Source organism: Apis laboriosa, unplaced genomic scaffold, assembly GCF_014066325.1.
Source record: "Apis laboriosa isolate Shangri-la unplaced genomic scaffold, ASM1406632v1 scaffold34_cov151, whole genome shotgun sequence".
NCBI lineage: Eukaryota > Metazoa > Arthropoda > Insecta > Hymenoptera > Apidae > Apis > Apis laboriosa.
The window spans coordinates 6,015,409-6,036,605 of record NW_025222928.1 but is presented as its reverse complement, the minus strand read 5'-3'; the positions used below and the strand labels follow the sequence as shown (position 1 = coordinate 6,036,605).

The 21,197-nt window shown below is 32.8% G+C and overlaps 1 protein-coding gene and 1 long non-coding RNA gene across 2 annotated transcripts in view; one reads left to right on the top strand and one right to left on the bottom strand.

Annotated features, from left to right (window-relative positions):
• The window catches only part of LOC122714713, a 151,981-nt gene that overhangs the window by 10,082 nt on the left and 120,702 nt on the right, over window positions 1-21,197 (top strand). The window lies entirely within an intron of this gene.
• Window positions 8,410-9,125, bottom strand: LOC122714722. Its single transcript, XR_006346700.1, has 3 exons — window positions 8,902-9,125; window positions 8,633-8,778; window positions 8,410-8,536 (listed from the first exon to the last, which is right to left on the bottom strand). It is a non-coding gene; the product is annotated as an uncharacterized LOC122714722 (long non-coding RNA).

Here is a 21,197-nt window from a genome sequence, read left to right as displayed (position 1 = left end):
TTTTTTTTTTTGAAAATTGAGAATCGAAGAATTTCTAATGCCAAAATTTTAATAATAAAGGATTCGATAATCAAGACGCCTTTGAAACTCTTTTGTTAGTTTGTTTCGATTAAAAATAAAATTGACCTATTGAATATTATAATTATAATTTTGCGCAAATATCTAATACAAGGGATTTGAGAATTTTCTTTTCAACATCCAGGATTCCATATTCATCAACAGAATGGCCTATTGTTTTCCTCTGTGCTTTTATATCGCATTTACGTTTCACCCGAAATGATACCCGATATTTCCATTTATTCGATATAAAGTTGGTTTCATAAAGTGTCGTAAATTCACCTGTTGTGCACATTTAATTCGAAATGAATAACACGAAATGACCCACTCTTCCGGCCAACCATCGAAAACTTAATTTGCCGTTCTTCGTCGGTTTGCTTCTACTGCTTTTGATCCAAATCACTTAAATCCGACGTAAAATTCACTTCAAGAGAGCGCGATAAATTCACATAAACATCCGTTGTCTGCTCAGGATTCACCCTTCTGGCCAATATAATTCCTTTGCTCATCGTCAGAATGAACTCTTTGCTTTGGTGTCCTTTTTTTCCTCCTGTTCTTCAATTAAAAAACAGAATTGGAAAGATCATGCGTCTTGATTCAGGAGAAGATGAAAACACCGAATTCGAAACGCTAAATCAATTGGCCGAGACAAACGAATCGTTGGGATTTTCCCGGCTTTGTTTTCCTTTCTGTTTTTTTTTTTTTTTTTTTTTTCTCCACCTCGTGGAAAAACGAGGCCACAAACTGGATACAAGTAACGCCATTTTTTTCATCGATTTACCACCCATACTCCCTTTCTTTATTGCTCGATCAGCCGATCGTTGTTTGAAACAGCCGTGATTCCATTCGGGGAACGCGGAAAATTATTCGAATCGAATACAGATATTTTCATTCTACCCTCGCTCGTATTTTCATATTTTTTTTCAGCGTTTGAAAATGTTGGGAAATGTTGCTTGAATCCGTTTAATAAATCTTTTTAAAATGGGCAGGAAAGAGGGAGGAGGATCCTCTGTGGATTTTTCTCAAATTCTAGATATTCAAGTAATTAAATATATATTTGTTTGCAGTTTTTCGATCGAGATCGAAGATTTTATTTATCGAAAGGAAATCGATGAAATTCTCTAGTTTTGCTTCTGCAGATACTGTTAAAAATTAATTCTATTAAAAATTTTGTTCTTACCTCCAAAGCAAGTTTTTATATTTATAATTCTATAAATTTTCTATAAACTTTGTCTTTTAATTCTTGTCGATACAATTTCCCAAATATTTTACTTTCATCTCGAATTATTCCTCTTCAATATTTTAAACATTTTACGATCCCTCAAATTCATGTATCTGTTTTGTTTGCAATTTTTCGATCGAGATCCCAGAATTATTCATCGAAAGGAAATCGATGAAAATTCTCTAGTTTTGCTTTTGCGGATACTTAAGAAGATGATTGAGAATCTGGCAATTCTCGTAATTTTACTCTTACCTTCCAAGCAATCGAATTTTTATATTTATAATTCTATAAATTTTCCAACTTCGTCTTTTAATTCTTGTCGATACAATTTCCCAAATACTTTACTTTCAATTAAATACTAATAATCAAAATACTTTACTTTCAATTAAATATTAATAATCAAAATACTTTACTCGACAATTACACCTCCTCAGTTTTCAGTTTTCTAGATATGTATATTTTAAACATTTTACGATCCAATCCAACCACGTCACCAATCCGTCAAACCGTCCCGATTTTTATCAATTTCATTTCATCTCGACGAAATGTTTCGATCTCATCCTTAATTTCCGTCAACCCCTATCAATCCCATTTTCTATTCTACAACAACATTTCGCAATTCCTTCTCCGATATTTTCGATTTCATCGAACAACACCTCCACCTCTATCAATTTCCCTCTTCCTCTTTAACAATCACGAAAACAGTAAACACTCGGCCAGCGAGTCCAGATCCATACGACGTATGATAATTTTTTTAAATGAAAATAGTTTAAAAAAGCGTACGAATCCTCAACAATTGAAACGAATCATCAAGACAAAATAAATAAAGAATAGAAGACATAAGAAGAGGAATGATTAAAGATTCAAAAAAATTAAGAATTTCAATTCCAACGAGCAATCAACATATCCATATACATGTACATATATACACATCATAATTTAATTCCCCACAATTTTCCACAATTTCGTTTCCAATTTCCATCAATGTGCCATCCCCTCTTGCCCCTTCAATAATTCTTCTCTGGAGGTAAAAAACAAAAACAACAAAAAAATTCGGCCGAGTTTTAACATATATCGGCCTCCTCCACACGTATAAATTCGCGCTAAATCGCTCGTAATTGCGACAAACCGTCTCTCTCTCTCTCTCTCTCTCTCTCTCTCTCTCTCTCTCTCTCTCTCTCTCTCTCTCTCTCTCTCTCTCGTTCTTTCGCTCTTTTGTTCCTTCGCTCTCTCGTTTTCTCTCTCTCGTTCCTTCGCAATCTCTCGTTTCTTCGCTCTCGTTCCTTCGCTCTCTCTCGTTTCTTCGCTCTCTTTCGTTTCTTCGCTCTCTCTCGTTTCTTCGCTCTCTCTCGTTTCTTCGCTCTCTCTCTCTCTCTCTCTTTCGTCGGATGAAAAACGTTGGAAACGAGAAGGAAGGGAGAGGGAACAGGGGGATGATATTTTATCGGAGAGATAGGCAAGTGTGCATCGAAGCCCGGTCCCGCGAGGATTCCCGCGGGAATTCGGAATTCGACAGGGAAGCCGAAACGCCACGAATTCGAAACGAGCCGATTGTTTCGCGCGCGATGTTATTTTTTTTTTTTCTATCTCTCTGCCGATTTCCACGGTTCGTTAACGCATCCCTCGAAATATATTCGGATGATACGCGATACGGGGTGGCATGATTGTTCGAGATCGTTCGAGGGTTGGATGTTTTTGGGTATCGAGAAAGTGTGGAGTGGAGAGTGGAGTTTCGATGTTGATTCCTCGTTGGAATTGAAATTCTTAATTTTTTTGAATCTTTAATCATTCCTCTTCTTATGTCTTCTATTCTTTATTGTTGTTTCGTGATTTCAATTGTTGACGGGCGATTTGTACGCTTTTTGAAACTTTGATTTTTAATTAAAAAAAATTATTTAATTATTCACTTTTGAATCTTGCTATCTATATTTATTTATTTTTAATATAAATTATCCGGAAATTCATTCAAATTCAAATTCAAATTCATTGAAATCTCATTTTAACCTTTAATTATATTTATATATTAAATATTATTATAAACGACAATACGTTAATTTTAAACTTAAGTATCTCTTATCGTGGATCTATTTATTTATTTTTAATATAAATTATCCGAAAATTTAATTCATTGAAATCTCATTTTAATCTTTAATTATATTTATATTAAATGTTATTATAAACGATAATACGTAAATTTTAAACTTAAGTATCTCTTATCATGGATTATCGAATGATAATAAATAAATTTCTCTCAAATCAGAATAAAAAGCCGTCATTAAATTTATCATTTAATTTTAACGATTCAATGATTTAATAATTCGAAAATAAGGAAAAATTCATGGATTATTGATTCCGATCAAATTTTCATTTTATCCTGAAAAGAAAAACTCCTTCGATTCTCGAGGAATCTGTTTAAAGTTGCAAGGCCGTGGAACGTTGATCGTTTAATTTCTCGTTTCTCGAAAGAAGAAGTAGGATTCCGATTCACGTTTATTCGAGCGTCTCGCCGAATTTTCAAACGATTCCGAGAGGCTGAATCGAATGCTCGTTGGGCCGTGATACGCCCGCTCGCTCGACTGTCATCCCAAGCAATTATCACGATCTGTTTACGCAATAAAGCAAATAAACGTCCCCCGTGTAAGCACATGCAGCATAATTGCACGATAGTTGCACGAAGACGATAATTAAACGCCGCCGACTGTTCTGGATTTCGAGAGATTTCGAGCACCCCTGCAACTTCTCCCTCACGATTGAATCAAAAGAAGAACGCAAAAGATATTTCCACGTATATATTTCCCTCGAATCGATCACTATTTGCTAATCGTTCCTCCAATTCGAGCCTGTATTTCGTGATCAAAACATCCTTTAATAAGATCATCATGCGATTATAATTCTTCATATTATGTCTATTAATTTTCATGAAATTCTTTTTCAACGAAAAATATTCTCGTAATTTTAAAAAACTTGAATGGAATTTTTCCTGAAAGATTAAATAGATTTTTTTGAAGGAAATAATGAGCTTATAAATAATTTTAATTGACAAAACAAAAAGCATCTTTAGAATAACTCTACAAGATTTCGAAGAATCGAGAATAAGCTCGAAATATTTCTCTCTAAATATTACGTACGAATGACATGCTATTAACGATATTAATAATATTCTAATTAAATTAATAATAAGGAAATTCTTTTTCAACGAAAAGTAATTTTAAAAAACTTGAACAGAATTTGAATTTTTCTTGAAAAATTAAATAGATTTTTTTTGAAGGAAATAATGAGCTTATAAATAATTTTAATTGACACGTAGACAAAAACAAAAAGCATCTTTAGAATAACTCTACAAGATTTCGAAGAATCGAGAATAAGCTCGAAATATTTCTCTCTAAATATTACGTACGAATGACATCCTATTAACGATATTAATAATATTCTAATTAAATTAATAATAAGGAAATTCTTTTTCAACGAAAAATATTCTCGTAATTTTAAAAAACTTGAATGGAATTTTTCCTGAAAGATTAAATAGATTTTTTTGAAGGAAATAATGAGCTTATAAATAATTTTAATTGACAAAACAAAAAGCATCTTTAGAATAACTCTACAAGATTTCGAAGAATCGAGAATAAGTTCGAAATATTTCTCTCTAAATATTACGTACGAATGACATGCTATTAACGATATTAATAATATTCTAATTAAATTAATAATAAGGAAATTCTTTTTCAACGAAAAGTAATTTTAAAAAACTTGAACAGAATTTGAATTTTTCCTGAAAAATTAAATAGATTTTTTTTGAAGGAAATAATGAGCTTATAAATAATTTTAATTGACACGTAGACAAAAACAAAAAGCATCTTTAGAGTAACTCTACAAGATTTCGAAGAATCGAGAATAAGCTCGAAATATTTCTCTCTAAATATTACGTACGAATGATATCCTATTAACGATATTAATAATATTCTAATTAAATTAATAATAAGAAAATTCTTTTTCGAAAAATATTCTCGTAACACGGAGTAATTTTAAAAAACTTGAACAGAATTTGAGTTTTTCTTGAAAAATTAAATAGATTTTTTTTGAAGGAAATAATGAGTTTATAAATAATTTTAATTGACACGTAGACAAAAACAAAAAGCATCTTTAGAGTAACTCTACAAGATTTCGAAGAATCGAGAATAAGTTCGAAATATTTCTCTCTAAATATTACGTACGAATGACATGCTATTAACGATATTAATAATAATTCTAATTAAATTAATAATAAGGATTATCTTAATTAAATTAAAAGGGAGTAATATTCTAAGGATAATTCAACTATAATATTTACGCTGTATTCTCGATATATATATATATATATATGTATAACCGGAGGCAAAGATGGCCGCCGTCACGTCGAACGAGACGATCCTCGAGCTAAGCACGTTAATAATATTAAAGTATACGGGACGTCAGCTCGTTCGAGCTACTTCTATCTCGTAGCTTCGAGCTGAATGAAATCCACTGCCACGTGTCGACCTAACCGTGAGATCCCTCGAGACATTTTCGCGCTGCGCCTCGTTCGAGCGAAGAGGATCGGGATCCTCTTTTGTTGAAACGACGTTATCTCGATGACACATAAAGAGGATCGTTTATTGTACACTTAAGAAGAATATTAAAAACGTGGAATAAAAATGATTGGCGAGGTCAGACGTATTCGATGTGTATCGTCTCGGTATTTGTAAAATTCAAAACAGCTTTTTAATATCTAAATTTTTCTCAAAGTTCAAGAACAAGTCGAAGAATCTTGATATTGAAAATTTATACGCTTATAAACTTCTGAATTTTGCTCTCCTTTTCTTTTTTCGCTGAATTCTAAGAAATTTTCAATTTTCTAAATCTTGTCGACTTTGAAATTTTCTATGACTTCAATTTCGAGAAGAATATATATATATAAACATCTTGATTAAAATTTCAAAAAAGTAAATTTGAAAGCTTAAAATCGGCAAAGTTCGAAGGATTAAGGAAAGTTAAGGTTTAATGTTACTAAAATTATATAATGTTTAATGTTACTAAGGTTTAATGTTACTAAAAATTAAATAATATAATTATATATAATTATATAATGTTATTAAAATTATAGTAGCAATTCTTCAAAATTAAAAGCGTGATAAGATTCTCTTTCTCTTCCTTATCTATTCTTCATAAACCAAAAAAAAAAAAAAAAAAAAACTACATCGAGATTTTTTCGAGATTTTTCATCGGTTCGTTTAACATTTAACCTGGCCGACGTAATTACGTTCTTGAATCATTCTTAATCGCGGCATGGCGGATGTGAACGGCGGCACAAACGAAGATTAACAACGCTCGAAATGCGCACCGTTTTCATTCCCGTTGCATTTTAAGTGGATATATTCGGTCCCGAAACAGGTGGAAATATTTAAGCCGACGGCTCAGATTGATGAGGCTCAATTTCACCGTGGCGACAACAAGATTTGCATAGTGCCAAAACCTCTCGAGTTCCGCTTCAAAACTTCGAAACTCCCTTATTTTCAACGATTTATTAACCTCGACGCGAAATCTAAAATTTCTTCCTCGCCTCTTTAAATTAAGATTCTTCGTTTCCACGATACGAATATTTGCATTCGTATCACGAAATTATTGTAAAAGTTGATATTAATAATAAATTGACGATGAATTTCTTTCCCTCCCTAATTGACTCTAATAATAGATAGAATTAAGAAAGAAATTTGAATATTTCATTTTTAAGCTCGAGTTCGATGAGAAGGCTCTTCTTCTCCTCGGGGTTTATCGATTAAATGGCGCATCAAGTTCGACGAACGTGTTCGAGGATTCCAGTCCTCGCCCTACTTAATCCCGAGACACGCTTTATTTAACATGGACGATTTTAACGACGTTTTCTGCCGACGTTTCTATCTTTGGAAAACAAATGGCCACGCTGCGAAACGCGCCACTTGGGCCGGATATCCCTCTTGCAATTTAAATAATGCAAATGCCGCGCCTTAAACGCTCCGTTTCGGAAGTTAGGGGAGAGTTAAATCGAAAATAACAAATACAAATGCCACTTGCCGAGGCGAAATAAATGTAAATGATTAAACATTTGGTTTTTTTAGATCTAAGATATAATATAGATAGAAATGTTTCTTAAAATGTGAAACAGGACAGGTCGATCGATTTGATAATATTAACGTTCGAATCGAAAATCGATAATTTTCATTTACCTTTCATTTTCGAGTGGAACGCACATTGTTCCAAATCGATGCAATTTTCCCCTAAGAATTATACTTTGTCAACGACACACTTCGTAAATGTAAAGTTAAATCTAGCCTAATAGGATAAAAGGTATTCTGTCATACTCACACCATCTCGTTCCATGAGATAATCGGCAATCGAATCAAGATCCTTCAATTTCTCAGATCGTCGACTCCTCAAAATCCTCCCAATAATCCTCTATAACGGATTACTCACATCTTACATTCATACTCCTCTTATCGCCCTCTCGATCGATTTTCCCTCCATCGATTCGCATAAAAAATCGCTCATCGCCAGCAATATCTTCGATACTAACATCCTGCTATCATTTACCAATTTCTCATAGAAAGAAAGAATTTTTCTGGCAACGACTTACACGAATAAATCGGCAAAAAAGAGAAAGAAATTTCAAATTACTCGTGCGTAGTTCAATCGACAATAATAATTTGCATTTCATTGTAAATTACATTGGTTTTTTACGATAAGAAACATTAGAACAGATCTCACAAGCTCGAGCGCATAAAGCAACGAAATGGACGAAACAATATTCACAGATACAGGAGGTTGAATTTCACCCAATCGAAAATGGTGGAACGTATCTTTGGTTGATGGCACAAGCGTCTCTGATAACTCGTCCTTTGGATTATCATTCCTATAACAGCGGCGCAAGATCGCACGAGTTGATGCTTTGATGGTGGCCTTTATCAGGACATTTGGCCGGTCCACAGTGGAAAGGATACCGAGTCCTTTATCGAGGATCCTGTAACGACGCTACCGTTTCGAATAATGTAAAGCTATTTGTTTCTATCCGTTTTTATTTGTTTTTGTACGCGTGGTTCCCATTCGAGCGTGTTGTAGCGTCCATTGCAGTACAATTTACTGAGAGAAATTGTATTTAAGCGATATGGGATTTGTCAAGTGATATTTATGCATGAATTTTTTTAAAAAGGCCAAACAGGAAAAACGATATAAATCCAATAATAAAAAGCAAGTATGATTTCATCATCTCTGAAAAGATAAATTTAATATATATATTTAATATATTTTATAGTTTGATATTTAGTAGTGTAACTTTTTAATACGTCATATTCAGTGTGGAACAACCTTATAAAGGACTGAAACGTTTTGGTTCACAAAGGAAGTTGAGATGCGCAAATTGGTTTCCACGTAACTTTCACATCCTGTTGTTTAGACTGACCAATTTAGTCCTAAGTCAATATGCTCGTCGACTAAAACCTTCTTCTACGTTCCTGAAACAAGGAAGTTTAGCTCGTTTCTCCGTGTTCCGGTTTCCAAGTTTTCATTTCTCAAATCCTAGCTAAGAAATCCGATGTGTAATCCCTCTTCGTTACTCGATCATTCGTGTAGCATACCTGTTGAAACGTGTCCACTTTCCGTCCCACCGTTTCGAAAACTCTGAAGTAGTTTCATTGAGATGGACTGATTAAAACGCCTACGGGAACCACTGATAAGCTTCCTCCACGAGAAACATGGCATTGTACTGTTAAATAGTTTCTCTGGATTTTATTAACTGGACCGGAAATGATTGCCAGCTGCGCGGCAATTAACGTCACTCGTTGTGGAACAACGTGTCGTGAAATCTGGTTAACTGAAATTTTAAATGATTCTGGTAAAATAAACCACGAAAGATATTTCTTCTATTTTTTCGAGTTTTTTTTTTCGTTTGCATTTAATGCAATTAGTATTTTATGAGTTATTCATGGTTTATGATAAAACTTTATTATATTTCAATTAATCACAATGAACACATATTGATAAAGAGAATCAAATATCATTCATTTATGGAAAATTTAAATGTAGAAAAATCTATAGATAATGCAGGATATACAAGAAATATAGTATAAAATATCCAAAGAAAAATATATATTATGATATATTTAGAGGATGAAACAGATTTTTATTTCAATTCTATTCCTATATCTGATCATAAAAATATATATAAAAATAAAATATATAAATATATATATAAATATATAAATATATAAATATATATATAAATATATATATATAAAAATAAATATAAAAATAAAATATCAACTATATCAGCAATATTTAACCTTTTCTTTATCACATATTGTTTTAAATCAATTTGCTAATAAAAATAATAGAGGTTAAATGAATCATTTTATATATATTCTACGTAAATATATTAGTACACCAATACAACTTAAAACACAAGCAAAAACATTTAACTCGTTCAAAGCACGTGCAACGTTAACTGCTATTATTCTAACCTATCTAGTTCTCTTCCGATTAATCGATTACACTGTCCGCATCTATTCCGTCTCGATTAATCGATTCTACCATCCACTTCTATCTCTCGCAGGTTAATCGATTCTGGATAATGTGGTTCCGTGACCATGGCGATTGCCGACCGTTTCGATGATATCGATAAATCGAGGCAGTGTGAATGGACTCGAAAGGAGCTGACTATGTTCGAGAAGATAGCTACGATGTGACTGTGCATGCAGTATTCATGCGGTGTAACGGCGGCAATAAGCTTCGCTCAGTGGAACTGTTAGAGACTATATAATACACATTTTGTACACATCCGTATATCCGTCACGGTTTTAGGTTAAGTTATATCTACGCGCAACGCGTGTTTCACTTGGTTAAAGTTTCTCGGAGTGTTTGAATAGACGAAAATCTTTTGACGAAGAAAAGTTAGGTTAGGTTATACTAAAGGTCTCTAATGTTACTACTTATTTTTTCCATTTATTCTCTTACATATAATATATGTAATCAGAGAATGAAATTTTTATTCTTGTTGAGATTTAATTATTGCATGAATATTTAATTTTTTATGATTCAGACTTGTCTTTATAAAACTTTTGTGTCTCGAGATTTTTGTGAATAACTATGAATATAAACACGAGTATCACGTACAATATTGCAGTAAAGGAGAAGAAATTTGGACTATTAGAATTCCAAGGTATTTTTTTCAATTTTATATTGCTAGATTTTTTTTGTTCTTCCACTATTACACGTCTACACATGAGAAATCGTCCAAGGCGTAGTTACGAAGTTTCTCGGGGTAGGGAAGTGATTTCGGAGGAACTGTAGTTGTTTCGAGCGAACTTTTAGGCTTTCTTCCACAACGAAGCACAAAATTTACGATCTCTATTTATTCCAGAATGAACGCTCGTCGTTTCAACGCGGTAAAAAGTTTCGTGGAACGATGATAATCGCAACTTTCGAAGGAGATAATGATGGTTAAGGAGGTTAGGGAATCGACGTTTAAGATGATTTTGGTGTCCTTCTTACTTGTGGAGAATCACGAAAAGGATCATTCCCTGCCTAAGCATATATTTTATTTTGCGGTAAATTGTTTGCACAGGTCTTGGTTTTTCTCATAAGATCTTGGGTCGAAGTATATCCTCGTTCATATGTATTAGGAGATTTAAGGGATAAACTTGAAGTATCGTTGGAGAATTATTATCACATCTAGTCTGTATTTTACACATCTTAAAATCTGATCTATCAATTTTTTTCAATTAATCGAGTATCGAGTTCTCTATCGTAACGAATTAATTTTCTCGCAGAAAATTGAGATTTTTTTTAACGTTTATAATAAAAAATTTGGAATTTTTTTGTAACTGGATATCGTTGCATTTCGGATGCAATTGTTTCGCGTCAATTTTAATCGATGCACCGGCTATGGGATTTTAATTTTTCCCGCCAGTAACGAACAGTTGTCGTATGAATATTACATGAAATCTTCGTTCACATTACGGTTATTACAGGAAATTCACGAGCATTCAATTCTCTGCTTTATGATAGAATCGCGATATTTCTTCGATCTCGATGAAATTCGATCAATCTGATTCATGCTAAAAATTATTGCGTATAATCCTGTAATCTGCATTCGCCATGTGCAAATGCAATGCGCCATAAATATTAAAGGTGTGAAATTATAACGGAGAAATAGCGCCTCCCGACACATTCTCTATAACAGAGAAGTTAAATCGTTTTATTCATTGGAATTTTTATATACGTGATATGAAATAATCCAAATAAATTAATCGCTAAAATATCCCATCTGAAATCTTTCATTCTTCAATTTTACGTTTTATGTTATTTTACACCTTCTAAAGGATAAAATATTTATGATGATCATTTTTACGATATTTACCGTATCTTTTACACGTTTCAATTATTTTTTAAAATTCTATTGGATAATAATAATTCTAAGGACTATAATAATAATAATAATAATAGGATATAGAATACAATTTAATCCCAATTATAGATTATAAATAAAAATAAATTTAATTTAATTTCGATTAGATTACTAGAAATGGCGTATTTGTTACTAAGTAAATTATTATTTCGTCGAACAATTGTTTCTCCTCGACGAATCGAGAAACGAACGACCTTTCTTCTCTGCAACCGATTCTTTGATTTAAAGATAAAGATAATAATACCAATACCTTACAACCCATGTGAAGTTTTCCATTGAAATTTCAACTGCTAATTAACCATATTGCTTTTCTAGGAAGTCATCAGATATCGAAATAATGTTATACAATATTGAGTTATAACAATATTCGTTACATAGAAGTATCAAATAGGGTCGATCATATGAGAGAGGTTCATTATCGCTTCGAGATCTAATTTAATTTGCTCGTTGGATAAACTTCCATCCAAGCTTGCGGTGGAATAATTATTAATCGTATATTAATTCCTTTTTTATCTATAATTATTCATAAGGATGATCAGAGCCGATTTAACTCTCGTTATTAACAACGTTTCACGCTTGGTATATGTGCGAGATATCGTGCTGTAAAACCGAATCATTAATAATAATTCGTCCTTTTTTCGATTGATATTAAATTTGTCGATAAGACAAAAGCGCTTTTATTATTTTTAACGCAAAAATATTAACGATTAATCTTTCGAATCCAAGATTTTTCTTCTTTTCACTTTGTGCAGAGAGGACAGTGTAATTTTCCAAAAATATCTTGTATAATTAAAAAACCTTGATGATGATGATATTATATAAATATTAGGTGTGCAAGTAAATTCTTTTCCTCCTTTTTCTACGGATTATAATTCCTGATCGAATTCGAAATATTATTTTATCGTTCGTGGCGCCATTCGAAAGAATATTTAATCTCTCTAATTGTTAGGTTTAAACTAAAAAAAAAAAAAAAAAAGAAAGAAATTATTCAGAGAAATAAACGGTTTCATCACCGTTTGCAAACTCTCGAATATAAAATTTCCAAGGAATTATAATTTATAATTCACCTCGCCCGATGAAATCGAATCAACTTTTCTATTTTTCGAGATCAATAGAATATGTCGCCGCGACACCAACATCGGCGCTCATCGGCTGGAACAAAGAGAACGAAAATCCTGGAACGATCCCACGAATTTCTCTTCCCTCTCTCCTCCATCCACAATAGTCGTTGGAAAGATAAAAAGGAGGGAAATCGGTGGGACACTTTTGTCCTTCCAACGTCAAATTTATCCGTGCAAAAGTTGAAAAGAGTGGCGCGATACGATTGAAATCGTGATGATATCTCGCGAGCCACCCTTTTTCATTCATCGCTTAATTAACCCCTGATACACACGCAAGTATTTTATTTCTCTCTCTCTCTCTCTCTCTCTCTCTCCCTCTTCCTCTTTCTCTCTCTCTCTTTTATTAATTTTCTTTCTCTCTCTTTTATTAATTAACCGTTCCTTTATATCCTCTCTATATGCCACCCTTATTAATTATTTACCTTAACCTATGATCGTACGACCCAATTTAACGATGATTAATTATCATCGCGTTAGGGAAAGTATCGGAAAGAGGTTGCAGAGTGCCACGAGCAGTTTCCAAAGCAGCATTACTCCTCGCTTTTAATCCATTTTCGTGCCTCGAGTTTCTTATCCAATGGTACCCAATCTCGAGTGGTTGGAAAGCAAGCTTCTCGAAGGCACCCTTACTTTTATTTCTACGGGAATAATCTTTTTGTCTGTATGGAAATATTCAGCATTTGAATGAAAAATGAAAATATTAGGTGTGCAAGTAAATTCTTTTTCTTTTTCTACGATTATAATTCCTTCGATCGAATTCGAAATATTGTTTTATCGTTCGTGGCGCCATTCGAAAGAAGAATATTTAATCTCTTAATTATTTATCACACTTTCGAGATGGATCTAAATTTTCTTCGAGAAGAAGATATTCGATTAACTTGATTGCTTATATAGATTATATTTAAATGCGTAGAAAAAGGAAAAATATATTGAAAACAAAAATCTCTATTTAAATTCTTCTTTGAACATTTCGTTGTGTAGTTGCTTGTGTTTTTTTTTTATTATTATGGGAATCTGGATATACGAATCTTATGGAATATATTATATTTATCCAATAAAAAAGTTTATTGTCATATTTAATATGTTAAGTTTATGTGGTTTTCCTTTTTTAGTTGGATTTTATTCGAAAGATTTAACTATTGAATATTTTTTTTCCAGAAAAATAAATTATTTTTCTATAGTAAATCTTATTATTGGAACAATATTTACTGTTTCATATTCATTTCGAATAATTTTAGTAATAATAAATAAATATTTAATAATTAATATAGTTTATAAAAATGAAGATTTTATTATAAATTGAGCAATATCAATTATAATAATATTAAGAATTCCCATAATAATCCTCGATAAATTGATCGTTCTGAATAATAACAACATAATAATCTCGAATATTATATATAGAATAAATTAATAAAACTCGATGTTGTTATTACGAATTCGAATTGTCCTATGTGACGCCATTCGAAAGAAAAATATTTGATCTATTAATTATTTCTACTTTCGAGATGGATCTAAATTTTCTTCGAGAAGAAGATATTCGATCCTGTTACCTTGATTGCTCGTGTAGACTGTGAATATTTTTTCTTATGCATATATTTAAATGCATAGAAAAAGGAAAAATATTGAAAACAAAAATCTATATTTAAATTCTTCTTTGAACATTCGTTGTGTAGTTGCTTGTGTTTTTTTTTTATTATGAGAAGCTGTATCCAACGATGAGGAAAATTTAATAATTGAAGTTACATACGAATAAAATTACCTCGATAAATTTATCGTTCAACACGTGATAATAGTAACATAACAATCTCGAATAATCGTAATGGCGAACGGCCAAGATTATTATATACAGGAAAACGGATCGATTATAATAAAGCTAAATAATAAATATAATATAAATATAATATATATATAATATATATAAATATATTATATATATAAATATATATAATATAATATAAATATAATAATAAATACGAATAAATATTATTCAAGCGTTTCAATTTAATTGCAAATAATTATTAGCTTCCTTCCCCTTTTATTCTATGTAACTTTTCACCGAATTCGAATCACTTTACCGTTCGTGGCGCCATCTGAAAGAGCGTTCTTTTTAAGAGTCGATCAGCGCTCTAATAGTCCCGTGCGACAATTTCGAGCGACATGGCGCGCGAGAAGCATCATTCGCTTACTTTTTGCTGATTTCCAGCTTAACAAATCAATTATTGAAGCTACTGAAATGCGCTCCACTGAGAGAGAACGCTGTGTCTATGCAGAACGTGCGAAAAATCGTAGCAAAGATTCAAAGCCAGGAAATTTTAATTCGGAAAATTCGAATCGGGGGAATCGTGAGACAAGCGATATTTATCCGACTGAAATCAAACAATTGGATAATCTGATTTATGTAATAAAATATTGAATGAACACTTAATAAATTACACTTGTACAATTAGTTTGAAAACCATCATAATTATTTCCATTCTTAAATACTAGAATATTCTATAATGCAAATTTTCAACAATTGTCACATATGTATACATTATTTTTAACATTTCATTAATATTTCCACTAAATCTTGATTCACTCTAAAATAAATATAACTTAAGAATAGCTTAAAAATACATTTTCATAATTACACAGAGGAGAAAGAGAATCCCACCCCGTTCTCGCGTGTCGAATAAGAGATAAAATACCCCCCAATTTTATCAAGATACTCAATTTCCAAAATGGCTTCGCAACGTTTCTTTCGATTCCTACGCGAAGATCCCACGCGAGATGGGGGGGAGTGGTTTTCGCCTCGACCCCTTCTCCGCTGAATGAAGCTAACTGGGACAATAACTGGCCCGTGCAACGTCCCCCACGGCGACACGGTAAACCGAACCACCCTCTACGAACCTCAACGATCCCCGATGGAAACCGCCCTTTAGACCTTTCGATCCACTCCGCGCCATCGATCTTCCCTCTGTCCACATCGTGCCCCATCCATGTATCGATCCTCGTAAACCTTGATAGCCGTAGACAGCCGTGGTATGGCGTGGTATAGGTGGAGGGGGATGCAATTAAGGTGTTGGCTTCGTGAGCCTTTTCTCCAAGATACTTGTTGATATTGGGGGATATTGATCGCAACGTACACACGGTTCAGTTGTTTGACGAAGGGAAGAGGTTGCCGATTTACCAGCAACGAGGATCAAGGATTCTTAACTTGTTAACGTATCTGTATGTACGCGAGTTTACGAGAATTATTTTTAATACTTGGAAACTAGTTTTCAGAAGTTATATCGGAAGTTGTTAATCGTTGTCGATGAATTCGTTATCTTGTTGTACATGTTAATTCTTCAACTCGGTTACGCGTATTTAGCGTGATGGAAAGTTATCTCGAAGGTAATAGTTTCGAATTAAAAGTTTAAATTTATTTATTTCTCGAGAGATATGGAAGATCGATTTATTTATTCGTTGTCGATCAATTCGTCATCTTGTTGTATATGTTAATTCTTTAACTCGGTTATATATATATTTAATAACGTGTATATATATATAAAATAAATAAAAATTTAAATTTATTTATTTCTCGAAAAAGAGAGATATGAAAGATATATATATATATTTAGTACCGTGATGGAACGAAAATTATCTCGAAGGTAATAGTTTCGAATTAAAAGTTTAAATTTATTTATTTCTCGAGAAAGAGAGATGTGAAAGATCGATTTATTTATTCGTTGTCGATGAATTCGTCATCTTGTTGTATATGTTAATTCTTCAACTCAAAACAACAACAAAAAGTTTAAATTTATTTATTTCTCGAAAAAGAGAGATATGAAAGATTTATTTATTCGTTGTCGATGAATTCATCTTGTTGTATATGTTGTACGCGTATATATTTAACGTGATGGAACGAAAGTTATCTCGAAGGTAATGGTAAGTGCCAGCAATAGCGGTTAAACTTGATTTACAAATTAATTATTACTAATAAGATTAATATAAAATTAATATTATATTATAATTAAATTTTTTAATTTTAGGTGAAATTTATAATTAAATAATAATAATTATAATTTTATAATATTGAAATAAAAAAATTTAGTAAAAAACTAGGATTAGATACCCTATTATAAAAATTAATAGAAAATATTAAATAATTAAATGTTGAATCATTAAAATTAAATAATATGGCGGCTTTTTATATCTAATTAGAGAGACTTGTTTATTAATTTGATATTCCACGATAAGAGGTACTTAAATTTAATTTATGTATTGTTGTTTTAATAGTTTAAATAAATTTATGATTAAAAATATTTTATATAATAATAATTCAAATCAAAATATAGTATATTTAAGGTTTTTATGAGTTTCAAATTAGTTTCGAATTAAAAGTTTAAATTTATTTATTTCTCGAGAAAGAGAGATATGAAAGATCGATTTATTTATTCGTTCTCGATGAATTCGTCATCTTGTTGTATATTATTAATTCTTCAACTCGGTTACACGTATTTAACTTGATGGAAAGTTATCTCAAAGGTAGTTTCGAATTAAAAATTTAAATTTATTTATTTCTCGAGAAAGAGAGATGTGAAAGATCGATTTATTTATTTTCGTTCGTTCACGACGATATATATCATGCAAATTATTCTCGGATATATTTCGAATACCCGATCGAATTTTTCTGAAAATCATGCCGATTCCGTATTCCTCGCCCGCATTTTTCACGTAACAACGAAGCTGGGAAATGTCCGCCAGGAACTCGAGGCGCACTCGAGGATCACCACGGTTCAGAGATAGAGAAGAAAAGAGGAAAGAATTTGCGAGAGAAAAATCGGCAGAGCGCAATATTCAAATTCTTCGTTTCTCTTTTTTTTTTATTTTTCTTTATTCCTCGTTCCTCCACGAAAAATTGAAAATTCGTCGAAAAGCTCGCGCAACGGATCGTCCTTATTTAATTTTATTTTTCCTGCAAGGGAAATTCGTTAATTCGATAGATCTCCAAAATGTGCATCTATCCCCCCTCCCTCTTATATTATTTTATATATTGTATATTGTAAATTATAAAAATTTATATATTGTAAATTAATCTCGAGTTTAGATTTTAATGGAAATTTGTTGGCGATAAGAGTTGTCGTTGCTGAAAATTATACATCGATTCCAATGGATTCGATATCGAGAGACTCGAACAGTTTGATTTCATGGTTATGATATCGTGGAAAGGGTGTAAATGATTGTACAATGGGGATTCCATCGTTGGCTCGAAAGCCTCGATAGCATTGTTGAGTCGATATCGAGGATATCGAGGGCTTTCGATCTCGTTCTTTTCCGTTCGAGGAATCGAACATCTTCGAGGATTCGAAAGATTCTACACCTCGCTTGCTTCTTTTTTTAAAAACCTTGAAAGAAGAAACCGATTCTTCAGAAAGATTGATAGATAAAATTAGCAGAAATTATCGAATTGTTCGATCGAAATATTTTCACTTTCTTGATGAACGTTCGACGTTGTTTTTTTCTTTTTTTTTTTTTTTTTTTAGTTGCGAGTTAAATGAATGTATATTTATACAAATACAGGGATAAAAAATCAAAAAGGTCTTATTTCCTTATTTACTTTTCGACAAACTCGATTCGCGTAATTTTTCAAGTTGTCGAAAAGGAATAAATCCGAACTTTCAGATCACTTTCTTCCGTTTGAGCGCGCAAAGCTCGTTTTATTTATCCTATTTCCAACGTAGTTCAATATTCAAAGGAGCAGACTAAGCTTTAAAAAAAAGAAAAAAGAAAACACTGAAAATAATTCGAACAGTTTAAAATATATTCTACGTAAAGTTTATAAGTGAAATTGTACATATATCTCTAGAAGATCATTTAAGTAGAGAATATTTTTTAATAAATAATTACTAACGAGTGCTCTTCCGTTTTCTCGATCGAAGAAAGACGACGAACAAAACAAATGCAAAAATGTTCCAATGATGGGCAAATTTTAATAATTGAAATCACGAATAAACTTACCTCGATAATATATATATTATATGAATAAATGTTACTCAAACAAGTAATCACTCGAATTAACTTTATTTTATATAATTTTTTAACTAGTTACTTTTTGAACGAGTTAAATCTGCTGTGTCCCTTCCATTTCAACTGCATCTTCATAAATATCCAATATTTACATACCAAAGCGAATCATAATAATTATGAATAAATGTTATTCAAGCATTTCCAAATTTTCAACTAGTTACTTTTTCCGCTTACTAATTAATGCTCAAACTCTACTGCGTCCCATCTTTCAATATCCAATATTTACGTGCCAAAGCGGATCAAAATTGTAACAACTACGTTATTCAAGCACATTTTCAAATTATTTAAAGTAACTCTATTTTTAATTAGCCAACTCTCTCGACGGGTTAACGCCTCTTCTCGACTCTTCCGTGTCCTTCTTCCATTTCGACTGCATCTTCCAACATTTACATGTCTCGTGGATAAGCGGATGCAAGACGTTCGACGCTTTCCACGCGTGACACCGACAAATCCAGCGAGCAAAGATAGCACCGCGGAAGGCATTAACCTTCATCCCCCAGAAATCCTGTACGTGGCCAATCTCCACGCGCTACTCTTTGCCCACCCTTCTCTCCTCCATTCGACCGCAAATCTTGCAATCTCGCTCTCTCTCTCTCTCTCTCTCGCTCTCGTTTTCTCTCTCTCGTTCCTTCGTTCTCTCGTTTTCTCTCTCTCGTTTCTTCGCTCTCTCGCTCTCTCTCTCTCTCTCTCTTTCTTTCGCTCTCTCGTTTTTTCTCTCTCGTTTCTTCGCTCTCTCATTTCTTCGCTCTCTCGTTCTGTCTGTCTGTCTCTCTCTCTCTCGTTCCTTCGCTCTCTCGCTCTCTCTTTCTAATGGAAATTAGGTCTATTCGGATTTACCCGTAACGTGCTCGAGGCGGAAACAGCCTTTGCAACCTTTTCGTCCTCCTCCTTTCTTTCCCTTTTTCTTGCCAAATCCGATTTTAATCGAAGCAACTCCGTGTTCGCTCCAACGTGATGGCTTCGCTCGATCTCTTTATCGTTCTTCGTCTCTTTATTTCTCTTGTATTTTCATTTGTCGAATCGAGATATCGATTCTAGAGCTATTCTTTTCGAAGCGTTCTAAGAAAGTATCTAAAAAAAAAAAAAAAAAAAAAAGAGGATCGTCAAAGGATTTGTTCGTTTCTTTTATTACAGAGCACTTTAAAGGAGGGAAGGATCTGTTTATTTATTTTACTTCTTCTTTTACTATCTTTAAGGGAGGGGGAAATTGCAAAGGATTAATTCCTTAGTTTTCAACGGTGAAATGATTTACACCGGAACTTTTCATCCCCTTCCTTTATTTTCGATCGAGAGGAAACTCGTTGTCGAGTAAAGTTCGAGCGATACTTTTTCTTTTTTTTCTCTCTTTTTTTTTTTTTTCGAAGTTTCGCCACGGATCGAAAGAATTTCGTATCTTTGAAAAGAATTTCGCGAGAAGTTTTCAAAAGGGAAAACGTTTCGAGTCGCTTAAAAATATCGTCACGGTATTTCTCTTTCGTTTCGCGTGGGTGTCAAAGGAGGATTCAAAGGAAACGCGGGGGTGGACGACGAGTCAGGTGAATTATCCTTCGAGTAAGAGGCCTCGTATCGTGATAAACCTTTCGATGAACGATTGCACCGTGTCGTGTCTTTCCCTTAAACGACTCAATCGTGTAATAATGTAGAAATATCATAGGAAATCGGAGGGCAAATCAATTGTAATCGACGATCGCGAGATATCCTTTCGAATTCACGAATCCACTTTCCTCTCCACCACCGACGACCTGAAAAATTATGCTCGACGAGAAAAGAAATATTCTTTCGCTGGAATATTTTTCGAAAGAAAAAAAATTCATATTTAAAAACCTCGAAATTTTGTGTTCCACGCTTCGTGTCTCGCCACGAATCCTATTCCTCCGAGAGGGGAAAATATTTCCCTTTGAATATTCAAGGTAACTCGTGGAGAAACTGAGAGAGAAAATTTCGAGGTTTCAATTTTTTTTTTTTTTTTTTTATTTCCATCCTCGAACACGATAGGGGCAAGAAGGAAATTTTTTTTCGGCGGATTTCGTGTAATTGTGTAAGTTACAAATGGAAATCGAAGAGAGACAGATTATAAATCGTCGAACGAATCTGCGAAATTTTCTCCTTTCTGCTAAATTTCGCGCTTTAATTTAAAGAAGGAGATCTTTCTTCTGGAAAAGGGATATCGTTTCGTGGAAACGAAAGTGTCCATTTGCGTGTCGCGAGTAGCCTTGGTTACACTTTCCCTGGTCACGCTTTATCACTCTGGCCTGATAGATTTATGGCGAGATGCGTTTGGAAACAATTTAAT